At 37.4% G+C, this 20868-nt stretch overlaps 1 pseudogene; it reads left to right on the top strand.

Moving 5' to 3' along the window:
- LOC123230508 overlaps window positions 1–19633 on the top strand; it is a 49060-nt pseudogene extending 29427 nt beyond the window's left edge.
- Window positions 19634–20868: the final 1235 nt, after the last annotated feature.

The raw sequence follows: 20868 nt of genomic DNA, 5'->3' as shown, positions 1-20868 counted from the left end.
AATTCACCTTTATTTTTGTCCATTCCTCCTTTCCATTATTCTCCCTATCCTCCTACTTCTCTATAATGTAAGATAGATTTCTATAGCTGACTAAATTTCAATATTATTCCCACTTTGAGCTAGTTCCAATGACATTAATGTTCAAAGATAGCCCCTTCCATGCCCCATCTTCTTCACTATATTTATGCCTCTTAATGAGAAATCACTTATCTCCTATCTCTCTTTTCCTCTTCTCCACATGTCCCTCTTTACTATCCCTTGTTTTCTTGGGTATCAGTCAATTTTATTTAGTTTCCTTCCTTCTTTTTATGTATACTACTTTTGTTTGTTCTAATAGTGATAAGATTCTTAAGTATTTTAGGTACTTTAGGTATCTTGCATACTTTAAGTACCTTGCTTTACTCAAGTATCATAGATATCTTAATGATTTCAATTGTCACCTTCCCAGATATGAATTATTTAAACTTATAAAAAACTCTTAAGTAGTCACTTTACCTTCTTAGGTTTCTCTTGAGTGTTGAATTTACTCTTCAAATGTTTTTTTTCAGATTGTTTTTTGGTCAAGAAAGTATGAAATTCCTCTATTTCATTAAATGTCATTTTTTCCCCTTTGGACAATTATGCTAAGTTTTGCTGGGTATGTAATTCTGGGTTTTTAGTCCTAGATCCCTTGCTTTTTGGGACACCATATTCCAAGCTGTACTTCTTAGATGATACCACATTGTCTTAATTGTTACAACTTTGTTGTAAAGTTTGAGATCTGGTCCTACCAGATTCCTTCTTCATATTTATTTTCACAAATTCTCTTGAGATTATTAATTTTTTTACCTACATCAAATTAGTTATTATTTATCTACAAATATGAAAGATTCTTTGATTGTTTGATACTGAATAACTAAACTAATAAAGATATAATTGTAAATAATGAATAGGGAATTCTTAAAACCACCATTTTTCTTCCAATAAAACATAAATTTACTGACTGTACTTTGCTGAAATTTGCTCAACAATATGAGAGGTACAAAGCCCCAAATGCCCCATTTTTCTTTCCCAACCAGATCAGCTATGGGCCCTTTGATACCACCCTGAGTAACAAGGCTCACTTCCCTTCTGTCTTCCAAGTGGCCCAAAGGGACTCCTCACTGTTCCATGGTATTGTCAGATTAATAGCACATTTTGAATGGACATGGATAGGTCTGGTGACCACAGATGACATGAGAGGTGAGCAATTCCTCTGGGACTTAAGAGGAGATATGGTCAAGCATGGTATTTGTCTGGCCTACACTGAGAAGCTCCCAGTCAGTGAAAGAAGACATACAGAATCTCAGGACATGTTCATGCCACGTATCTTACGATCCTCAGTCAGAGTGATCATCATTCATGGTGACACAGATTCCCTCATGATCCTTAGATATTCACAACCTCTTTTTTTCTTCTTATGGAAGGTCTGGATTACCACATCTCATTGGGACATCACCATGAGACCCCATTGGGATGATGGCTATAGTTTCCATGGAGCACTTTCATTTTCCCAGATGACAAATGAAATACCTGGTTTCAAGCCCTTTCTCAGGACAGTAAATCCTGCTAAATACCCAGAGGACATTGTACTTAAGGAGTTCTGGTGCTCAGCATTCAAAGATCAAGAAAAACTTGAAAATCAAGAACAAAATGAATGCTCACCAAATGCCTCCTTGGAGACTCTACCTCTGCGCTTCTTTGACATGACTATGTCTTATCTGAGTTATACCATCTACAATGCTGTGCATGCTGTGGCCAGGGCCCTTCATGAAATACTCCTGGCGACCACAGAGAGAGGATCTGTAAGAGTTGGAGAACCCTGGGTACCCCAACCTTGGCAGGTAACATTAAGTGCCTACTATGGTACTGTGGTAGGTATAAGGTTAACCTCACCACATCAAGGACTTGTTTTTAATGCAGAGGCTTTCCCCCCAAAATAAGTTTTCAACTTTTCTATAAAATATAGTCTTATATTTTCCCAATAAATCCATAAATGAATCACCAAGTATTTATGAAGGGCTTCATATGTGTCAATCACTGTGCTAGGAGCTGGGGAGACAAACAAAAAAGAGTGAAATCATCCCTGCAAGGTAATGGAAGGAGCACACTCATTTAGAGGGAAAGGGATCATCAAAGGTAGTCTGGAGAAGATAAGTGAGGGAATTGAAGATGAAGCAAGGGATTCTGTGTGGAAGAGGTGAGTAGGGTGTGTATTCCAGTCAAGAGGGGGAACAAGGTCAATTGTACAATTATAGGAATATGGTTAAGGATAGAGTGGTTTTCTAGGGTTAGTGGAAAGAAGGGAATTTTGAGATAAGCCCTGGGAAAAGATTTTGAGTAAGAAAGAAATTGTGGAACTACAACTGAAGGTAAATGAACTTCACTTCCTTCTTTGATTTGATATGAGCTGGGAGTAGGTTTTGTCTCTTCCTACAATTTCAAGCTTAAGGAGGAGTTTTGCTCTAAGAGATTCTCCCTAGAAAGTCAGGATTTACATGGAGAAAATCTTTGACATCCAGGCAAAGGGTTTGCTGAGACCAGTCTTCATCTATCAGTGATCCATCTAGCAGACTTCCTATTGGCTAAGGTAGTTCAAAACTTTCCACCTATAACTTTGAGTTACTTAGTATAACAGCCAAACCCAGAAGATTTTTCCCTTTCTTTCTTTATTGATTGCTGGTGGGAAGATTAGGATTAAGTCAGATAGTCTGGGAAAGGGTTTTAGATAACATAAGGAGCTGTAGGTAAGTCCTAAAGAAGAACAGAAGGCTCTCCTTATGCAAGAAGACATAGGAGCTGGGTGGAGGTAGCCTGAAGAGTGTCAGGGTCATATCTTCCAGTACTCCTTATCCCTTTTTGTTAAAATAAACTTTGTTTTATAACCAAAGGGTTTGGTTCTTACTTCACCCTGTGGAGTTCCTAGGTGAGTTGTAACATCTAACATCCCTCTAGGACTCTTCCACATTACATTTGGTGAGGCTAGCTAGGCTAGGACCACAAGAGATTTTGAATTTTGTGGGACAACTTTCATCCACAGCCTCTTGGAATTCTGAGAGCAGCTTTTGCAAGCTCAGTCAGACCAAAAGAATCTTGGTGTGGCTGGCTGGAGGGCTACACTCTGAATGGCAGGTAGTCATCTTGAGTAGAATTCTGTGGCCAGGGGACTCAGGGAAATCTCCTTTGGAACTTTCCATTGCATGGTTGAACTCAGTAGAGTGCTAGAAGTTTTTCCCTCAACTTCATTGTAACAACTGCTACTTGGTCTAAGTAGCTAATAGAGTGGAAGTAAATAATAGATTGACTGTTAGCTGCTCTGCTACATTGAAACAACAATTGGTATCTTAAATAACTGCTATATTAATTTAATAAAATGTTTCTAGCATGGTATTTCTCCCTAATCCCCTGTTTTTGTTGTTATCTTGCCTGATTAGTTTTATGATGTTATGAAAGTGGAAGTGTTGCTTCCTTACACCAAAGTTAGTATAAGAAGGGGTTTATCCTATGCCAAATTGGAGATTTACTATGTGGTCTGTTATATGTGATGATTAAATTCTTGGTGTGTCTGTTTAAGAGATACAATGTTTTTGGTTATTTAAATTTTGGGATTGCTGATTTAAAGAATGTTGTCATGGCTCTGCAAGAGAAATTGTATAACATTTACACTACCTATTAATAGCTGAAAAAATTAACTGGTAAGGCTGAAGGTTTAAAGGTGCATGGACTAGCGAAGCTTAAAGGGGCTGAAGCACAGTGAGCTCCTACTAAGCTAGAGCTAGAAGCTGCAGCTTTAGAGGAGAAGCCAGTTACCCTTTATCCTCTAAACAATGTGTCCTATGTTACAGTAATATCAGGGTATAGTACATCTGAGACAACATAAGAATTTCACCCAGGGGGAATTGGAATTATTGAAAAAGAAGATTCCAAAATTTGAAGATGAGCCTGTTAAAGGGGTCAAAGAACTAGAGAGAGTGATTAAAATCTACAATCTAACATTTCAAGATTTTGATTTATTAATGGATGAGATTTTAACTAGAAGGGAGGAACAGCAGATAGTGGAGCAGATTGATACAAATGTTGATCTCGCACCATGGTGTCCAGAGTATAACTATGTAGAGATTAATTCTGTGGAGAATTATAAGCAACTAGGCATGGCAAAGGGAGTCTATGCTGGAGAAAATGGGGGCTAAGTCCAGGCATGGTCCAAATTTGAACTCTCGAGAAAAGATAAAGGGGAGACTCTAGCTGGCTTCCTGGATTGGATTATTGACTGTGGGGAAAGATGGCTTGGTCTGGATCTGCTTTTGCATGAGAATGTCAGTCACATCCAGAGGCAGTTTGTGAAAAATGCCTGTCCTGTAGTAAAGACCTATTTTAGGAGTAACTGCCAACTTGGTTTACCATGGGACTAGATGAGTTAAAGAGAACAACTACATATATATATACACATCAGGATGAGATAGACAGACAAGAGGATCATAAGACCAAGGTTATAGAAAAACTAAAAGAGCAATTAAAGGAAACTAATAAGAAGGTCTAGGAAAGTGAGATTCAGCAAGTTGACTGTTGCAGCCCTATAGTCTTACAGACTTCCAAGGCAGGAATTCAATTGTAGGCAAACTAGGGAAAATCCTCTCATATGCTTCTTAAGTAATCATGTGGGGCACATGGTCAGGGAATGGAGATATAGAGGACAATTTGAAGTTCAAAATAAGGGAAACTGAGGCAGTGTTTATTATAACAGATATAGGCAGAATTTTAATAGTGTAAATAGATTTAAAAATTGATTTAGTAATAATGTATATAATGGTAATAATAATAGCTGTAATCGTATGTGTAGCAGTGTTTCCCAGCAAGCTCTAGATTCGCAAAGTATGCAGGATTTTATCCAGATAGGAGAAGGCCTAAGTATTCCAGGTGGTTGGAGGGAATGCTCAGAAGGTTGATTTTCTAAATGGAGGCTGCTCAGCATGAAGGTGTCAAAAGGATGGTATGATTAAATTAAGTTTATTTATTTATTTAAAACCCTTACCTTCCATCTTGGAATCAATACTGTGTATTGGCTCCAAGGCAGAAGAGGGATAAGGGCTAGGCAATGGGGGGTCAAGTGACTTGCCCAGGATCACACAGCTGGGAAGTATCTGAGGCAAGATTTGAACCTAGGATCTCCCATCTCTAAGCCTGGCTCTCAATTCACTGAGCTACCCAGCTGCCCCCTTAAATTAAGTTTATATAATGAATGTGGAAAAAAATTGTTAATGATACAGTTTAAAAATGTAAAAATAATGTAATAATTAATGGAATTAATGGAATAAATAATGTAAATAATGAAATTAATAATGAAATAATTAATGTAAATAATGAAGTTGATGAAATAATTGATGTAAATAATGTAGAAAATAATAATGAAATTGTGAGTGTGAGCAATGGAAATGTAGAGACTAATGGAGGTGGAGTGAGTCACAAAAATGCTGGCAGAATGATAATACTGGAGGACCAGAAGAAAACAAGGATGGAAGCATAAATGAGGAAATGGAAGGTGATGGACAGGAACTAAGACTATAGTTTCCTGATCCAGATATGCTGATTCCTATTATTCAAACTCATTCCCCACTGAGTAGCACAGAGTCTCATGTTACTCTGAAAGTGGGGGAACAGATTTATGATTGTCTTTTGGAAACTGTAGCACCTAAATCTGTACTGCAAACATTCCCAGGAGATTGTGAGGCTATGGGAACTATGGAAGTGGTAGGAGTAACTGGAAGACCACAGAGGGTGAAGAAGTTGCAATCCAAAATGGTATCATGGGGTCCTTCATGTGTAGGACATTCTTTCTTACTAATGCCCAATTCACCTATGAATTTACTTAGGAGAGATCTTTGATGTAAATTAAGAGCTACTATTCAATGTACACTGACAGGGGGTATAAATTTAGAACTTCCTGAAAGAGCTCTGGATCTTTTCTTAGATATAGTTGAGGCAGAAGCAGAAGGAGGTAGAGTTTATCCTACACCTGTTGATATACCAGAACAGATATGGGCTGCTCATTCTACAGATGTTGTTTTATTAACATCTGCAACTCCAATTAAAGCTAAGACAAAGTAGGTCTACCACCTTGCATAGCACAATATCCTTTATGTAAAGAGGCAGTAGCTGGTATTACCCCTAAGATAGAGTCATTATTGGAACAAGGAATTATAGTGCCATGTATTTACGTGTTCAAAACACCCATACTCCCAATAAAGAAGCCAAAATTGGATGAAAATTGAAGGCCTTGTTATAGATTTGTCTAAATTTGAGGGCTATTAATGACTACGTGGTAAAGTCCCGTCCAGTTGTTCCAAGTTCAGGTACAATTATCTCATCAATACCAAGCAGTGCTAGATATTTCATGGTGGTATACTTATGTTCTGCTTTCTTTTCAATACTGATACACAAGGATTCACAAAAGATATTTGCTTTCACCTGGCAGGGAAGAAGTTTCTATTGTAGTTGTTTGCCTCAAGGGTTGTGAAAGTCCATCCTTATTTTTGCAAATCCTTAATAAAGATCTAGTGATAATCAGATTCAAAGACAATAAACTTGTTCATTTTGTAGATGACATACTTTTAGCTTCTCCCAGTGCCAAAGTATGTTTAAGGGATAGTACATTTCTTTCCTGTGAGTTGTGTAAATGGAGACATGAAGTATTTAAGGCTAAACTTCAATGGTGTTTACCAAGAGTTGAGTATTTGGGATTTGTTTTATCTGGAGGCTCTATAAGCACTTCCCAAAAAACATTTAGCAGACATCCAGAAGTTAAGTGCCCCAAAGACTAAGAAACAACTAATCAAGAGGTATAGTGTTTTAAATCCAGCTACACTATTACCTATTTTACCTACAAATTGAGAGCCATTGCATGACTGTACTGAAGTAGTCCAATTAATAGAATAACTGAGTCAAGATATGGATTTGAAAGATACACCATTGAACAATCCTGACCTTGTTTTAAATATGGATGGTTCATCTTTAATGCAGAATGTTATTTATTTTACAGGGGCTGCAGTCATCACTGAATTTGAGACATTGTTGTAAGGTTTATTACTCAAGAATATGAGTGCACAAGGGGTAGAGTTAGTAGCTCTGAAACATGTCTGTTTGTTATCTGAAGGAAAAAGGGCTAATATCTATACAGATTCTGGATACACATTCTCTATCTGCCATATCTCTATTGCAGCTGGTTCCATATGGAAATAGAGAGGCTTTATTACATCAGGGAGAAAGCAGATAGTTCAGGTGGAGATTATCACAGATTTACTGATTGCTATTACAAAACCAAAAGAATTGGCTGTGATACATTGCAGAGGTCATTCTTTTGGCAGAGATCCAGTTTCATCCAGTAATCATCATGCTGATGTTACTGCTTGTTGTGCAGCACAAAATGCCCCAGCCTACATAACGGCTTTCTCAGTCATAAAATCATTAAATCTTGAAAGAGCATACATAGGGGCCAGCTGGGTAGCTCAGTGTATTGAGAGTCAGGCCTAGAGACAGAAGGTCCTAGGTTCAAATCTGGCCTCAGACACTTCCTAGCTGTGTGACCTTGGGCAAGTCACTTAACCCCCATTGCATAGCCCTTACCACTCTTCTGCCTTGGAGTCAATACATAGTATTGACTCCTAAATGAAAGGTAAGGGTTTTTAAAAGAAAAAAAAAAGAGAATATATAGACACAGAAATTCAAACATTACAGCATAATTTTGGAGCTAGGAAAGAGAATGGCATATGGGTAACATCAAGTGGAAAGCCAACATACCCAAAGGCATCTATAGAACAAGAAATAAATACAAAATTCATCTCGAAGAAGACACAGTCAAGAATATAAAGAACCATCAATTTTATAAGAAACCAAGTCATTTTCCAATTGATAAATGGTCAAAGAATATGAAGAGACAGTTTTCTGATGAAGATATCAAAGCTACCAATAACCATATGAAAAAATGTTCTAAATCCCTCTTAGAGAAATGCAAATTAAAACAATGCTGAGGGATATTAATACATTGCTGGTGCAGCTGTGAACTGATTCAACTATTCTGGATGGCAATTTGGAACTATTCCCAAAGAGCTCGAAAGGACTGCCTGCCCTTCGATCCAGCTATAGCATTACTGGGTTTGTACCCCAAAGAGATCATAGATAAACTGCCTTGTACAAAAATATTTATAGCTGTGCTATTTGTGGTGGCAAAAATTTGGAAAATGAGTGTATGCCCTTCAATTGGGGAATGGCTGACCAAATTGTGGTATATGCTGGTGATGGAATACCATTGTTCTCAAAGGAATAATAAACTGGAGGAATTCCATGTGAACTGGAAAGACCTCCAGGAATTGATGCAGAGTGAAAGGAGCAGAACCAGAAGAACATTGTACACAGAAACCGATACACTGTGGTAAAATCCAATGTAATGGACTTCTGTACTGCAGCAAAGCAATGACTCAGGATAATTCTGAGGGACTTATTGGTAAAGAACACTACCCACATTCAGAGGAAGAACTGCAGGACTAGAAACACAGAAGAAAAACAACTGCTTGAACACATGGGTTGATGGAGACATAGTTGAGGATGTAGACCTGAAACGACCACACCAATGCAACAATCAATAATATGTAAATAAGACTTGTTTGATCACACATGTTAAAACCAGTGGAAATGTGCATTGGATATGGGGGGTGGTGATGAAGGGGAAAGTAAAAACAAAAATCATGTAACCAAGGAAAATTTTTCTAAAAAAATAAAATATTTAAAAAACCAATGCTGAGGTATCCACCTTACAGCTCTCAGACTGGTCAATATGACAGTAAAAGAAAATAATAAATGTTGGAGGTGATGTGGCAAAATTGGGACACTAATGCATTGCTGGTGGACCTGTGAATTGATCTAATTATTCTGGAAGGCAATTTGGAACTATGCCCAAAGGGTTTTAAAAATGCACACCTTTTGGGGGCAGCTAGGTAGCTCAGTGGAGTGAGAGTCAGGCCTAGAGACAATAGGTCCTAGGTTCAAACCCGGCCTCAGCCACTTCCCAGCTGTGTGACCCTGGGCAAGTCACTTGACCCCCATTGCCCACCCTTAACAATCTTCCACCTATGAGACAATACACTGAAGTACAAGGGTTTTAAAAAAAAAAAAAGGAAAAAAAATGCACACCTTTTGATCCAACAATACCATTACTAGGTCTTTATCTCAGAGATAAAAAATGGGAAAGAATCTGCTCAAAAATATTTATAACTGGGTTTTTTTGTGATGTCAAAGAATTGGAAACTAAAGGAATTTTCCTCAATGGGGAATGACTGAACAAATTGTGGCATAGATGGTGATAGATTACTATTTTGCTGTAAGGAATTATGAACAGTATGATTTTAGAAAGTACTGGAAAGACCTACGTGAATTGATATAAGGAGAAATAGGCAGATCCAGGAGAATATTATACACAGTAACTGAAATATTGTGGGATGATCAAATGTAATATAATAGACTTTGCTACTAATAGCAGTACATTGATCCAGGACAATTGGGAGGGACTTTTGAAAAAGAAGGCTATTCACTTCCAGAGAAAGAATTGTTGGAGTAGAAATGCAAATGAAAACATATGATTTATCATTTGTTTATTTGAGTATATCATATGGGGTTTTGGTTTTATAAGATTATTCTTACAGAAATGAATAATATGGAAATATGTTTTGAATATACATATAACCCAGTAGAATTGCTTGTAAACTCTGGGAGGGGGAAGAGAAGAAGGGAGGGAGACACCATGAACCATATAACTTTGGAAAACTTATTTGTAAATTTGTTATTGGAATGAAATAAGGATAAAGTTAAAAAATTAAAAAGTGCTAATGTAAATAAAAATAACTGTTCTTGGTGCTTAAAATATGAAAATATTTCCTTAGAGGACAGAGTCTGCTTTTCATGTGTTTTTGTGGAAACCAGAATTTTATTGCCCCCACCAAACAAAAGCAGAATCTTTGGGTCATGAGTTCTAGGATCTCCTAAATTTGCCCTAGGTCTTGCTTTGGTAAGAGCCTTGTTCTTGGAAACTAGGAAGTGACTGATATTTTTTTCCTTTCAGCTCCACCCTTTTCTGAAGAACACCTGCTTTAACAACAGTGCTGGTGACCAGGTGTTTTTGGATGCCACAGGAAGTTCTGAAGCTGATTATAACATTTTGAAGTACTTGTTCTTTCAAAATGGGACTGAAACTCTGGTGAAAGTGGGACAGTTTATCCCCAGTGCTCCTCTTGGTCAAGATTTCACCATTTCTAAGGAGGCCATAGTGTGGGGTTCATTTGAGACAAAGGTCAAAAGGAATTTCAATGTCAATTCAAGGCTTCCAAAACATGGAAATGCATCTTATTTCTCAGGTTATCTACTGAAAGAGCCTTTTCTTGTTCTCAGATCAAGAATAAATATTATTTATTCTTATTAATGCAAGCATATACATATTTTTTATTGAGAAAAACTTCCTTTGCTACTTGTCTCCCTTTCCTCCCAGAAAATTATATGTAGTACTTGATGTTCCCACATCTTGCAATATTTTATAGGTTGTGTTATAGTAAATCATCCATTCACATCCAATCACCCATTCAGCTAAAGCAAAGACATTCAGTCATCATGCAGTTCTGTTTAATGGAATAGAAAATGGGTCTTTAATAGTCACATTTTTGAATATTCTAAAACAATTTAGTTTGCCTAACTATACCTATCAGGTTAGTATAGGGTTTGCTATTTGCTTTCCATTGCATAATCAACTCTATCACATCCTTCAGCTCTGTAGCCTTACTTCTTATATGGATAAAAATTATGTGCAGATATTTTTTTGTTCAGTGGTATGTGATTCCTTAAACAGTCAAGGTTTTTAAAATAAACAAAATTACATTTACAATTACAGAATGTTATACCTTAAAGGGACCTTTATGGTTCAGTAACTTTCTTTTCCAGATGAAGAATCTGAAACACAGAGAAGCAGGCCAGCTAAAGTCAGATAGTTGTTGGTGAATGGCAAGTAAAATCAGATCCCATTAATACAGATCTAGTAGAAATTTACTGCAAGAGCTCCATTGCTCTTCTACAACTTAGATTTCTTTGCCTTTCCAAAATGTTATACTCACAAAACAATCTATTTATTTTTAAGATCCAGACCCTAGAAACACTTTCTTCTCTTATCACTGTTCAGACTCTCAATGCTGTGTGCAGTGATAGCTGTGTCCCTGGATTCAGGAAAACCCAAAGGAAAGGAGAGCCCATCTGCTGCTTTGATTGTTCTCCATGCCCAGAGGGAGAGATTTCGAATCAAATCAGTAAGTATTTGAAGTGGTTTTCCCAAAAACAAAACCAATGAAAACATAAAATACTGGTATTGATTAGGCTTTTGGGGTCACATATAATTTAATGACATATTGATGATAAAATAACAAGATATGCAACCCCTAGAGGGATTGCTTGTTTTTTTCTCTGTGTATGAATCTCATCATCTTGGCTTCTTTTAAGTATTGCACACCAAGGGATGGGAATAAGTATTGGCTGGATGAATATGTAGGACGGTATCTCTAGAATTGGAAGAAACCTCCAGAGCCATCTAGCTCAAGTTCCTCATTTGATCAACCAGAGAATATGGAGTGGCTGATGAGTCTTAGTGATGTTAAGTGACTTCCCCTAGGTTACACAGGAAGTATGAGAGTTAAGATCTCCTCACAGGTCCTCTGAGGCAGTGCTTTTTAAACTGTACTGTAGTTGTTTGTCCCTCATTTTTGAAGAGGACCAATGACATCATTGGGTGATGTCAAGACTTTCATGAATTGGATTTAAGTGAGGCAGTTGAGGAAAATCATTAGTCTCACTCTCTCTTCCAATGTAATTGAAGTCCAGTGGCAAGACAAAAAGTTAGTATGATTAGTAATGGCTCAGAAAATAGTGGATGACCTTGGCATCTTTCATACCTGATCAAGCTCTAACTACTCCATTGCTCATGCTTCTGCCACTTTCATGGACAATGGAACAAATTGTTATTATACAGCCATTCCATAGGTGGAAGTCTTCACATGTAGTGAGTAGGAACCCCCCACCCCCAACTCACTGACATATTTGTGACCCATCAGTTACCCTTAACCTGGTTTAGCCCATCTGTTGAGATGATTTACTAGAAAGTGGCTGGTATGCATGCTCTAGCTTCTTTAATCTATATACTAGATCTGACTGCCAGGTGAACATCAAAGGTGGATGAATAGCCCTTAATAGGGCTCTGTAAGCTTTCATAGCAGAGCTGCTAGTCCTCCTTGAACATCCATCTACCTCATAGTATATTTTCTGATTATGATGTTATGAAAAGAGCGCTGGAGCTGATTTTAGAAAAACCCTGATTTAAATGTATGTCATATACTTAATAGTTTTGTGACTGTGTGTAATATAACTTCCATGGGTCCCATTGTTCCCACATTTATAAAACGATAGAGTTAGACTAAATAGCCTATTATGTCTCTTCTGTCTTCACTCTTATGATCTTTGAAAGGCATAGTGGTTTAGTGTAAAGAACAATTAATATGGGGTTATATGACTGGCCTCATATACTATCTCTAATACTTAGCACCTGTATGACCTTAGGCAAATCATATCACATCTCCCATCCTTAATTTGCCTAGCCCTACAATAAAATAATTGGTATAGATGACATCTCTGGTCCATGACAGCACTACATCTGTGATTTTATATAGATGTATACGAATACTAGTGTGAAGAGGTTACTCATAATATGTAAATTTTTAAATTGAGTGAATGCTTTAGAAGAAAGTATAAATGAAGGTAGTTCTAAATGATGTGCTTTCAGGTGAAAGTGATTCACCCAAGAAGAAAAACAGCAATGAAAGAAGCAAATTAAAGCAAATTAAGGAATTTGCTGTTGTAGGCAAGTATGACCAGGGGAATTTAACCTGAGTTCTGAGAACTAGTGAAATGATCACCTCAGGAGAAAAAACTGTATTTGTATGGATGAAATGAATGATAATAATACTAGTGAAACTAATATCTGACATTTTTAACATACTTTCTATGGATGGATGGTGCTAGTTGCTTTACAATTATGATCTCATTTGATCTTCATAACAACTCTGTGAGATATAATCTCCATTTTACAGAAAAGAAAATTGAGATAGACAAGTTAAGTGACTTACCCTGGATCATACAGGTAGTCAGAGTCAGAGGCTATATATAAAAATCAGTTTCTCCTAATTCTAGACCAAGTGCAACACCCAGCAGACAGGATGGGTAGAGTAATAATAACCATTGTGTTAATGGATCAAGGAAAGATCATGGCAAGTTGCTTTTTCTTGTGTGATCAAATATTATGTAAAGTTGTATATGGGATTATGATTTGATATGGGATAGGATCCAACATTTAATGTCTCTATAGATAATTTTGGTTTCAATTGAACACCTGATTATACTAGAATCTTTGCTGAAGGGATGTGATACAAGGAGTCCTGAATCCTAACATATGTCAAGAGCTGCAACCTTGAGTCTCATACTCGGTTAAAGTTCTTTCGCATTGCACAGAATTTCCTCAATCCTACCTGGATTGGTTTCCTTTTGATCTGTATGCTCTTTCGGCACTATTTGGGTTAAGTCTGTGCTTTCTTGGCACTGTGGAGGTGAAATCTGTGCTCCTTCTTTGATTCCTTTTCCTTGAATCAGACATATTTATGAAGCAAAGTACCTTAATAGTTAAAGAGTCAGTGGCATTTTCAGCAGTCTAGGGCCATTGGGCAGGCTGTTACTATCAGGACTAATGGACATTCTAAACCTACACTAGTGCAAAATCAAAAAAATTTCTTGTAATATTGGTAACATGTACTTTGGAAAACTCAAATACCACATGCATGGAAGAACAATTATGAAATATTTAAAAAATAAAAAATATATCTCTTACAATCAGTGACAATCGAAAATATTTTTATTACGATTAGTATCACTCAAGAAGAGGTAGAATATAAAGGTTTCTTGCCCAGGAATTGAGATTCATATCCTTCTGAGCCATGATACACAGATTGAGTGCAAATGATTTTCACAAAATAAAGCAATAGTTTTCTGAAATCAGTAGGCAATGGATAAGACACGTTCAAAGAAAGTACTAAATTTTCAAAATTCACAATACTAGTTTTCTAAATTATCAGTACAAGTTTTCTGTCCAACTAGTTCATAGACTTTTACAAAAGTATATACCCAGGGTGAAATATAGGATGTTACAATTAAAAATAATGCAACAGAATACATATCCAATAGCAAAATTACAATAGTCGAAAATGCAGAGGATCAGCAACATACACACACAAACATATGTATATATTCTTAAAAAGACCAGAATCAAATCTTAAAGCAAACAATTATTCCAATACAATAGGATCAACACAATTACTCTTCATCTATAGAAGGTGCTATCTTGACATGGGAGCAGTGGAGCCATGAGTCCTTTTCTCTAATTTTATTGTCTGTGGGAGTAGTTAATAGGACTTTGAATGGATCATCATAGGCAGGCTGAGTTGCACCAGTACGCTGGAAGTTCTTCACATACACTTTATCACCTTGGCTCAAGTCATGTAGTGAGAAATCTATATGACCTGCTTGTATAGCAGCTCCAGATTCAAAGAGTTCTTGCAATTTAGTCTGTAGATTTTGGATGTATGAGTCAATGGCAGTATTTCCCCCTAGTAATGATGAATATGTGTGGGAGAAAGACTTAGCCTGTATTGGAGGATGTGCAAACAGCATCTCTGTGTAGATCTCCTCTGGACCTGGTTCCAAGATAAAATAGGGCCAGAGGGAGAATTACAGATCATTTTAGATGAGTCTCAGTGCACAATTTTCCAATCATGGTTTTTAGTTCATTAGTCATTCTTTCAACTTGGCCTGACCTATGGGGACATGAAATTTAGGAGTTAACCCCAAACATGAATATATTTGAGATAAGATTGAATCGGTAAAATGAGTGCCTCTATCCAAATCAATACATGCTGGCAGGCCAAAACGAAGAATAATTTCTTTTAAAAGCACTTTGGCAACAAAAAGTCACTGTGGTTCAAGCAGTAGGAAATGCTTCAGGCCACCTGGTCAGTTGATCTACTATGGCAATGCAAAATTTATACTGTTTAGCTTTTGGCATCATAATAAAATCAATTGGGTGATATTCAAAAGGAGTGTAACCAAGAGGATGCCCATCAAAAGCTATGCCACAAAAGGCGTGCTAGTTAAATGCTTGGCAGGTAGGGCAGATTGTACATACTCTGGAGGCTATTGTAGTTATGCCAGGGGCTATCTATACTTATTTAACAGAGTCCAAAATGTCTCAGGTTCCAAAATGACCATTTTTACATATGGAATGGCAAATTTGGTGATATACATTTCTAGGGCGAATGTGTTTGTCAGCAGATGATACCCATACTCCATTTATTAATTTGGTCTTAAATTTTTGTTTTCATTTGTCCACTTCCTTGTGGACAGAAAGGCTTAGATCCAAATCATGAGTAGTTGTCAATGGTAAAATTAATTCAGGCCCTTCTAAGGCTTCTAATTTTGCAGCAGTATCTGCTTCATCATTTCCCCTGGAGACAGGGTCAGTACCACATGAGTGGGCAGAGTAATGAACTACAGCTAGAGCTTCAAGGAGCTGGAGGGCAGAAAGAACTTCATTAATAATGTCTGCATTGGCTATGCATTTTCTGGCTGATGTAAAAAATCCCCTTTGAAGCCAAAGCATACCCAATGCATTACATAAGCCAAATGTATATTTAGAATCTGGGTAAATTGTTGCCTTCTTATCTGTGGCAAATATGCAGGCATATTTAAGAGCCATAAGTTCTGCTCCTTGACTATTTATACTTGAGGGCAGTGAAGGTGACCACAGAGGGGCAAATTCTGCTACTACAGCAGTTCCTGTATAGTATATACCATTCTTCATAAAAGAAGACCCATATATAAGTAATATGAGGTCTGGATTGGTTAAAGGAGTGCCCAATAAATCATTTTGAGGTTTTTTCAGCCATAGACATGAAAGATTCACAATTGTGCACAGGTTCACCTGAAACTGATAAATCAAGAAGCAAGGTTGCAGGATTTAGAAGTGCACAATTTTTCAATGCAATGTTATCATTAGTTAACAGGGTTACCTCATATCTTGTAATTCTCTGACTGGAAAATGCCTGTGTTTCATGTCATAGCAACAATGCTTCGACTTCATGTGGGCACATTATACTTAAAGGGCATCCTGATACTAAAGCAATAGATTTAGTCATTAGCAAGGCTGTGGCAGCTACGCCTCTAAGACATGGTGGTGCTCCAGAAGATACTAGGTCCAGCTGGGCTGAATAATAAGCAACTGGATGCTGAGAAGGTCCCAAAGATTCAGTCAAAATATCTGAAGCTACCCCTCTTCATTCATGTACGCATAAAGTGAATGGTTTATTGTAATTTGGGATGCCTAGAGCAGAGGAAGATAGAATAGCCTGTTTTAATTGTGAAAGAGCTGTCAGGTGTTCTGCTTCTAATTTAACAGTTCAGAGACTAATTTTTTTGTTAATGCTATAAGGGGTTTAGTGATTTCCCCATAGCAAGTGTTAGAAGGAAAGTTAGAGTAGCATAGATGGATTTGAGTGATGGACACAGCTTGCCGACAGTCTAAGAAGTCCGTGGGTCTGACACAAGGAAGGAGTGAAAGTTGCACTCCAGAGAAAAGGGAGACCTGTTTTATCCTGTCTGTGAAGCTTGCTTTTTCCAAGAGGATTACTTCTATCAAGACCTGTTTGCTGGGGATTGGCCAAGCAGTGGTGAGACATTTTCAATGGTGGACACTGAATGCCAATAAGCCTAGCTCAATCTCCAGTACTGGATTAACTGGTAGTTACCCTAAATAGCATTGAGGATCAGCTGAAGTCATCATCCATTGAAGACATGTATATACGTGAGATCCCTGACTACAGCTCTTCTAAGTAGTGAGAAGATAAGATGACTGTGTTCAACTTCAAGAAAATCTCATTTACCTGAGAGAGTAGGCCAAAACAGTAAATGAGTTCTGTTAAGGACAAGTGTAAATGAAGACATCAAAAAACCCCAGCCATCTTCATCTGATAGTGGAGTCTATCATGACTGAATGTTACTATTTCCAGACTATTTGTTTTAAGTCAGTTATCCCCCACTGGAATAAGGTTGTTATCATCAATTGTTGGAAAACAAAAATAGTACCTTTGTACTTTTGACTATCTACTACTATCCTTATCACATCATAATATGATTCAGAAAATGCCTGAAGAGCTTCTCTAGACTAAAAGTTTTTAACCTATTATTAGTAAATGGAAGGATTTCTTCCATTACTCCTTCGGTTGATGGAATTAAAAAATGAATATGTATTCCTGCATTAACAAGGTGTCCATGCTTAATAATCCCCTGAAAAAGTATAAAGACTTTGTTTTCAGCTGAATGGAAAGGCATACAATATTTGCTGATTTACAAACTGGGACTACATAAAAGAGATTGAGAATTAATTTCAGGCAGGTGAAGTAGGAGCCAAAGTAAAGGAAGAACCTGGCCTCTGAGAAGGAATTACTCTTGTGAAGATGAGGTGGGATTTCTATCACATCATCCTCTGACTGACCATAGATAGCCTCCAAGAAGAGAAACCCTTTCTAGGAGTCAGAAAGTTACAACAAAAGAACTTGAATTACAATTGAGGGACATACTCTCCAGGAAGACATTGATACAAGGAGATAATCACTTGACACTCATAGCTCCAAGGATTGTGAAAAGGAGTTCTATATGAAGACAGAAATGCATGAGGCCTCAAAGTACTGGAGAAGCAACTAGACTTTGCTGTGTCTCTTCCTTATTTACTATACTATCATAATATTCTAAGATTGGCTGCCTGGTGTATTTGTGAAAAGGATGGTACAGTTTTCTGGAGGAATGATCTGTAAAATCTATTTTTATTATTTTCTTCTAGTAAAAAATGCCATAAATATTGCTGCAATCTAATTGTACCATATTAACTCACTATTAAGGAAGACTGATGATTCATTATTTTAGAGGGGGATCAGACCCTCACACTACCTGTAAAACTTATAATAGTGCGCTGCATTCTGAGAATTCAATCATCAAATCTGAGTATGAGTTCAGTAAGTAAGTTATACAGTGAATACAGGTGGGGCTAGAGTCAGGAAGACCTGAATTCCAGTATAGTCTCAGATGCTTACTCTCTGTATGATCTTAGGAAGTCACTTATGCATGCTTTGGTTACCTCTTCTGTAGAATGGGAGTACTTATATCAAATTTTTATCATGATTAATATTGGGAAGGTAGAACCAGGCATGCATGTAATAGGTTATATACATATAGAATGCAGAGCAATTTTCTTCCATTGGAAAAAATTAATATTGAGAAATAACTTGACTTAAGACTTAAAAATGACAAAGTTTTATAAATTGGCACAGTGGAACTGAGCTTGATCAACTAGATGGCACAATTATATTATATTTAATTATACCTTGTGACATACATCACATCCTCTCTAGTCAAAAGAATTGACCAGGGCTATTTTGTCTGTTTGCTGTGTCTAAGAAGAAGAAGATTCCTAAAAGCATCAAACAATGATATACTTCTTGTTCTCTACAGATATGAAGCATTGTATGAAGTGTCCTGAAGATGAGTATCCAAATAAGGAGAGAGATCACTGCCTCCCCAAAGCCATTACCTTCCTGGACATAAAAGAACCTCTGGGAATGACTCTAACCTTTGTGGCTCTTTTCTTCTCTGTGCTGACAGTTCTGATTCTTGGGGTGTTTGTGAAATTTAAAAACACCCCCATCGTCAAAGCCAATAACTGGGCCCTCAGCTACACTCTCCTCATCTCCCTCACTTTCTGTTTCCTCTGCTCCTTGCTCTTCATTGGCCGTCCCACTGCAGCCACCTGCCTCCTCAGACAAACAACTTTTGGGCTTGTCTTCACTGTGTCTGTTTCTTCCATTTTAGCAAAAACCATTCTGGTAGTTCTGGCCTTCAAGGTTACAGCACCAGGGAGCAGGAGCAAGATATGGCTTCAACCGAGAGTTTCCAACTGTGTCGTACTCCTTTGTTCTGGGATTCAAGTGATTCTATGTGGCATCTGGCTGGGAATCTCTCCCCCCTTCCCAGACACAGATACATGTTCCCAACCCAATCAGATCATCATTGAATGTAATGAGGGCTCTGTCCTTGGTTTCTACTGTGTCTTGGGCTACATTGGCTTCTTAGCCTTGGGGAGCTTCACAGTGGCTTTCCTGGCCAGGAGCCTGCCTGACACCTTCAATGAAGCCAAGTTCATCACCTTCAGCATGCTGGTGTTCTGCAGTGTGTGGGTCTCCTTCCTGCCCACTTACCAGAGCACCAAGGGCAAGGCGATGGTGGTAGTGGAGATCTTCTCCATCCTGGCCTCCAGTGCCGGATTACTAGGCTGCATCTTTATTCCCAAGTGTTGGGTGATCTTACTGAGGCCATATGGGAACACTCAAGAATGTATAAGAAATGTCAGAGTGCAAGAGGGGAAGCATCATGTGTGAGAAATTGAGGGATTAGGAGAGCAAGTGCTTAAACGTGAGTATTGTATGAACCAATCTTGTGACTCAATTCTCTAGCTAACTTACTTCCATTTTTATTTAGTTCTGTGCCTAGTCTAATGTATGTCCTGTGAGAAAAGTTTATTCAATTGTGGGAATTGGGAGAAAATCTTATTGCATTATTTGAACATGGCCTTGTGTGCCTGGGAAAGTGGAAGACCTCTACCTGCTCTGTAGAAACTCTTAACCAAGAACCTAGGTTATGTTGCCAAGAAATGTTAGGTCCTAAGATTGGTGGAAGGAGAATTAGAGAAAACTTGTAAATCTCAAGCAATCTATATGTCTTATCTGAAAACTAGTCCCATATCAATCAGTTATTGTTTTCTCTTTCCTTGTGGCCCACAGGGACATGAAGCAATAGCAAACCTTGAGGAAATGTTGAGAAGTAAGACAGGAATCATTAACACTTGCAACATGGTCTCCTCTGGCTATTTGACAAAGTCTATGGACAGTCTTCGAATACTGTTTATAAATGTATGAAATAAAACAATGTGGAAGCATATAAAAAACTCCAGGATTTTCTCCTTAGCATGGGATTTCTTCAATTTGGCTATAATATTCCTGGAAGTTGTCATTTGGGGATTCATTGCAGGAGGTGATCTGCGGACTCTTTCAATTTTTCTTTTAATTTAGGATTCAGAGAATATCAAAGAAGTTTTCTTTTACAATTTTTTGTCTTAACTGGATCTATCTTCCAGGTCAATTGCTTTTCATTCAGATATTTCATATTTTCTTCTATGTTCAAAATTCTTTTGATTTTGTTTCATTGTTTCATGAAGTCATTAGCTTTTATATGCCCATTTCTAATCTTCAAAGAATGACTTTCTTCCATGACCTTTTGATCATCCTTTTCCATTTGCTCCATTTTACTTTTTCTGAATTAGATTTTTATGGTTCTTTTGCCACTTGACCAATTTTTGCTTTTTTAGGTCCAATTTTCTTTTTGCATTACTTTCATTTCCTTTCCCGATTTTCCTTCCATTTCTCTTATTTGATTTTTGGATTTCTTTTTGAATTCTTCTAGCACCTGAGACCAATTCCCATTATTATTTCAAGTTTTGTATGTGGAGGCTTTTGTATCCCAATGCCCACCTCAGTCTGTGCTTTGTTGTTCTTTGTCTCCTTAGACATTTTCTTTGGATAGATGTTTCTTTTGATGTTTCCTCATTTGCCCAGACTTTTTTTT

The sequence above is a fragment of the Gracilinanus agilis genome, chromosome 1, assembly GCF_016433145.1.
Source record: "Gracilinanus agilis isolate LMUSP501 chromosome 1, AgileGrace, whole genome shotgun sequence".
In the NCBI taxonomy this organism is placed as follows: Eukaryota; Metazoa; Chordata; class Mammalia; order Didelphimorphia; family Didelphidae; genus Gracilinanus; species Gracilinanus agilis.
This window is presented reverse-complemented; position numbering and strand designations above follow the sequence as displayed.